Source organism: Camellia sinensis, chromosome 10 (assembly GCF_055761805.1).
Source record: "Camellia sinensis isolate YWXY chromosome 10, ASM5576180v1, whole genome shotgun sequence".
In the NCBI taxonomy this organism is placed as follows: Eukaryota; Viridiplantae; Streptophyta; class Magnoliopsida; order Ericales; family Theaceae; genus Camellia; species Camellia sinensis.
Window position 1 is genome coordinate 26,166,982 of NC_138970.1, and position 5,599 is coordinate 26,172,580.

The window sequence follows — 5,599 nt, forward strand, 5'->3', positions numbered from 1 at the left end:
CCTCCCAGAACTTTCACAGACAAAGTACTACCCGCTCGAACGCCAACCTACCCGCTCGAGCGCGACCCGCTCTAGCGTAAAGATACCCGCTCGAGCGTGAAAAACATGCTTGCAGAAGTTTTGCAGAGCACCAAAATACTGGGAGTGTGCAATATCCGCTCGAGCGCCAAACAACCCGCTCGAGCGGAACGACCAAAAACCCGGCAACAAGGATCTAGACCAAGGCTCGACCTATCTACTCGAAACACGTTCAACACATCCTAAAACTCAAACATAAAGAATTAAATGATAACAACAAAGTATACAACCTCCAACTCCACGGAACCAAAGTCCGGAGTATAACAAATACAGGAAAGGGAAACCGGGATCGCTATAAGTGTGATCCACAGCCCTACCCCAGCCCGTTGCCATCCCTACAGGAAACAATTCATATTTTAAGCAAACCTGAGGGGATGTATTTGTAATTTATCCAAACATTTACCTTCTTTGGTTTACATTTTTTTGAAAATTATTTTTTTTATTTTTAATAAATTATTTTAATATTTTACACAATAATTTTTTATTTTTTAAATACATATAACCTAGATGCATTTAAACAGTATATAATATTTGTGAACAAAAAAATTTAAAATCCACCGAATACAAAAAATACAAAATTTCACTATGTTTTTATATTTAGCTGTATTCAATGATTTTTTTATTTTTTTTTTATACTTTTTAAATATATCAAGATTAATTGGATCTAAAAAGTAAACTATTTCTAAAAATTACTAAAAATACTAATGGAAAATTTGGGAAATTATTTTTGAAAACTCCAATTTCTTTATTCTTTAAGTCTGTCTTATGTTGTGTTGAGGAATCTCCCATTTGGGTATGAGCTATTTTAGTTTAGAAGTTAAAAGTCATTATAAGTTGTTACATTATTTTTATTTTTTTGCATTTCTTTTTGTTGAAAAAACTTTAAAAAATCAACTAACAGTTAATTTTCAAACCACTCCTAAAAGTTTTTAAAATAAAATATATATTTTTGATATTCAATAAGATTGTGTTTGGTTAATGAATTTGATGAGAGATTTGAAAAAAGTAAGTAAAATGTGACTAAAATATAACAACATTTCACCTACGTTGCACACACATTTTTCCTTTTTCTTTACAAATTCCCCTCCAAATCCATAAACCAAACACAACCTAAAGATAGTAAAAAAATCAACTTTTTATTTTATTTTATTTTATTTTAAATTAGTTTTTCAATCTATTCATTTTATCGGACATTTATATTATTCGTATAAAAAATTAGGTCAATCCGATAATTATAATCTATTCAATTTATCGTGTTTGTCTCCAAAAATATAGATGACAAGTTTATTTTTAAAAATAGACTATCTATTATTATTATCTTTATTTTAACAAGCATAACAAATTATATAAATTATGATTATCGAGTATATCTAATTTTATATATGACTAATATACATAGTTAACTCTCTAAAATAAAGGATTCAAATAAGAGCCCGGCTTCCCTCCAGTCTTAGATCAGATTGGATGATGCTGTTGGGCCCATGGGGGCCCACCACGGGACCCGTTTCAATAAACCCTTCAATTGGGGTGTTTGGCAGGACTTTTTTGAACCAACTTATGGCTTCTAACTTTTAAAAAGTTATTTTGAGCTATTTGATTAAACTTATTTCAAACAGCTTCTGATTCTAATAACTTATTTTAAATCAAAAAAACTGATTCTTAAAAGCTGTTCACCCCTTACTTCTGATTATCAGCTTTTATTGTGGACATATTAATTCACGGTTATACTCTTAGATTTTTTTATTTTTTATTTTTTTAAAATAGAAAAAGGCCTAAATAGACTATAGAATATTATTATTTTTTTTTTTATAAAAAATGTAGACAAATAGTGAATAATAAAAAATAAAAGTTGATTGAAAAAGCTACTGTACAGTTTATTTAACAAACACTACTCAGCAACTTAAATCTATAATCCAACAGCTACACTAAACAGATTAATAACTTCTGATTAAAGTCATAATCTATAATCTGTTAAGCTACAATCTATTATTTGTTTTAACAGCTACACCAAACAGGACCAATATGTAGAACTCGTTGAATACTATATGCCTATAAAAAATCACGTTGATCGGATATCAATAATTACGTGATCAAATCAGTTTTGTATAAAAAAAAATGAACGGTGAAAAAAAAAACTGATTGACAGAAAACTAATCCGATGATTAGTTCTGGGAATCTGAAATAGGAATTCATGTATTTTGTTAGAGGATTAAATAACTTGGTGTTGGAATACTAAATGACTGCTTAGGGAAAGTAAATGAGAGTTAAAGGGCATTAAAGTATAAAAGGGGCAGTACCTTTAGCATATTGTAATAAGAATTTCAAAATTGTTGAATTTATCTCATGACATTTGAAGTACAAACTTTCAAAACTTTTTCTAGATTTTTGTTTAGAAATCTAGATTCCACAGTGATCGGAGATCTAGCAATCATTACTTGCAAGTTGCAACCAGAAGTGTACTTTTCTCTATTTCTCTAAACAAAAATCTAGAAAAAGTTTTGAAAGTTTGTACTTCAAATGTCATGAGATAAATTCAACAATTTTGAAATTCTTATTACAATATGCTAAAGGTACTACCCTTTAACTCTCATTTACTTTTCCTAAGCAGTCATTTAGTATACTACATAAATATATATATATACATATATATATACATACATATATACACTTAGATCTGAAACTGAAATTCCTAGATCTAGTTAAGAGAGAGAGAGAGAGATTGAACCTTCATTTTCTTTCCCATTTGTGAAATCATTCAGAATCAGCAAAAAAAGTACAAAAACTAATATAGATACTACATAAAGGAAGCATTTGATACTACATACAACTACGATGAAGGATATCAATTCCTACTTAGCATAATTCTTTTGTTTAGGAGACAAAGAGAAACTTCAAGTCTGCCTCTGTGAGCAGCAGTTGTCGATGTCATGTGTGTGAGAGAGAGAGAGAACAGCGGCGGTGAAGGAGGAGAGAGAACAGCGGTGGTGAGAGTAAGAGTGAGAACAGCGGCAAGGACCTCTCTCTTCTTTCAACCAAACCCTAAACATAAACTTATATATAAATAGGGGGTATACATGTAATTTTAGATCGGGGCTAGTTGGGGCGGGGACCGGGGCTCGAAAATCATCGGGGATTGGAAGTGAGATCATGGAGTGGTTAGAATCTAATTCTCAAGCCTATTGTCAGTAATTATTAATCACCATATATATAACTAACCTAATATTAAATGGCAAAATTAACAAAGGTTGAGATGTACAGCTAGAAGGCCTCCCTAGATAAAGCCAGAGACAGTTTTCTCATTAATAAAACCCCAGGTAAAGGAAGGGAAGCTTTAAAGTTGAAAACTGAATGATATCAACCAAGCACTGCCTTGATTCTGGCAATATGAAGTACATCTACATTTTTGTACAAAGGTGACCAATACTTTTCTCACACAGCTCTGCAATATGCCACAAAAACTAAAAACTAAACAGAGCAAAACGAATACGACAAACAAGCACCATTCTTATCATGTAAAATCATTCCCTGTGTCATGTTTCTCATCTCTCAGTCCATCACCATTCTTATCATGTAAAGTCATACCCCGTGTCAAACTCATGTTTCTCATTTCTCCATCCATCACAGTAGGCACAGAACTCAAATTTTTTATGTAACAACATTGCAAAACATCCAAACCATCATTGAAGCTCTTTGATATAAGAATATAATACATTTAATGCATTGCAAGGCAACAAAACATTTATTGGAAAGCTTTCATTTACGGCAACTGGACAGTGTGGTACATATATTGTTGGACCTCAAAGAAAAAGGCCCCAATTACATACACAACTTTTTTGAATACAACATACGACACTAACTTCCAGCGATGGCCCAAGAACTAGGCTGGGCCGGATTTGGTCAGATTTTACCTGTGATGTTGACATGATAAGGAGATGGCTGCTTTGAGCAAAGGTTTTAAGCTTCAAAGCAGAAAAATCTCCACGGCCAAGACAGTACTTGAAGTTTTCAGAATAACTGGAAAAACAGACTAGTCAATCCATCACCGAATGATCTGAGATCCGCAGGTTTCACCAAAGCTCTGCACAGTGGGCATGTTTTTTCCCTCTCGAACCTGGAAACACGGGACTCTTTTTTATCCCATACAGAAATTGGAAGTAGGAAATTCATGTTTTGATAGATTCAGTGCAGCCGTTAATGGCACTCTGAAATCACAATCAAATTCCATCTATTTAATAGAACTTTGCTTTGAACGAACATAATACACCACAAGACTTTCATTCACTTTTCCCTTCCTTTTTCCTTTTCATGACAAATCCCCCTCCTCAAATCCTTGATCCAAACACATCCTTAATGTTACACTGAGAAATTCTTCATCATACATTTTCTAGTGATAGACTTCGAGCACATTTATTAGAGCCCCAAAATACTATATTACTGTCAGGCTTCCAATTTTCAAGTCCAAGAGGGGTTGGGCGACTAGTTAAGCAATCCACCAAACAGGTTCTCCACCTACTTGCTTCTTGTTTGGAGAGGTGGATATTTTACCATATTTTATCAAAAGAACACAAAATGCTATAAATGGAAAGCAATCAAAGAGCACAACCACCAAAAATTCATTAAATAATAACAATTTGAAGTATATAAATGCTCCGCTAAAACAAATACACCGAAGCACACAAAAAACAAGCTGAACAGAGGACAGAAAGCTAACCATTCCGATACACAGTCTTCACAAAATATGTGTTTACAACGTAACAAGATTGGAGCATGCATATTTTCCTGGCAGATAGCACACAAATCACCCGCTGCACTGACCTACATTAGATCGCATCAAGCTGAATAAGTTAATAACTTTTCCTTAAATAGTAAATATTCTTGAAGAATCCACTCAAAGCAATTATTAACAAGCACGAGGTCAAAACACTACAAAGCAAATCAAAAAGGCATCATAAATGGAGAGCACATAGTGAGGAGTTGTTATTCACATTTTTTTCTCAAACACATCACTGTGAACAAAGGCTATCATCAATTACCAATGGAACAAATCCAAACATCTTCATTAATCGAATTCATCGAAAAATGAAGTTTGACAAATATCCATGTCAGACACCTGACATTTGGACAAAGGTGTGGGATATGTGTCCGTCCGATACTTTACATGATAAATTAAAAATATAAAAATATAAACTTTTTTTTTCAAGTCCACATACCCTTTAAATTTGAGGTTTGATGGGTCTGATCTCTACGTATGCACCCATACCCAACTTCCAAGTCCATGTAACATGTAGAAGACCATCAAGTATATCAAGTAGAGGGGAAGAAATGAAGGATTAAATGTGCTGGTATGACATGTGATCAAAATGTATCATATAAAAGATGAGACTCTTTTAAGATAGAAGAGAGTAACTAAGTAGAGGATGTTAAGACAGATGTGTAAATGAGACAAGAATGTGAAGCACCAACCAATGACAAGGAACTAGTCACATAAAAAGTGAAAATAATCCACATCACCAACAGGGAA

The 5,599-nt window shown here is 33.1% G+C and overlaps 1 long non-coding RNA gene across 1 annotated transcript; it reads right to left on the reverse strand.

Moving 5' to 3' along the window:
- Positions 1–3,820: 3,820 nt before the first annotated feature.
- On the reverse strand, positions 3,821–4,893 carry LOC145801036 (uncharacterized). The gene is made up of 2 exons (XR_014341855.1): positions 4,790–4,893; positions 3,821–4,189 (listed from the first exon to the last, which is right to left on the reverse strand). It is a non-coding gene; the product is annotated as an uncharacterized LOC145801036 (long non-coding RNA).
- Between the last annotated feature and the right edge of the window lie 706 nt (positions 4,894–5,599).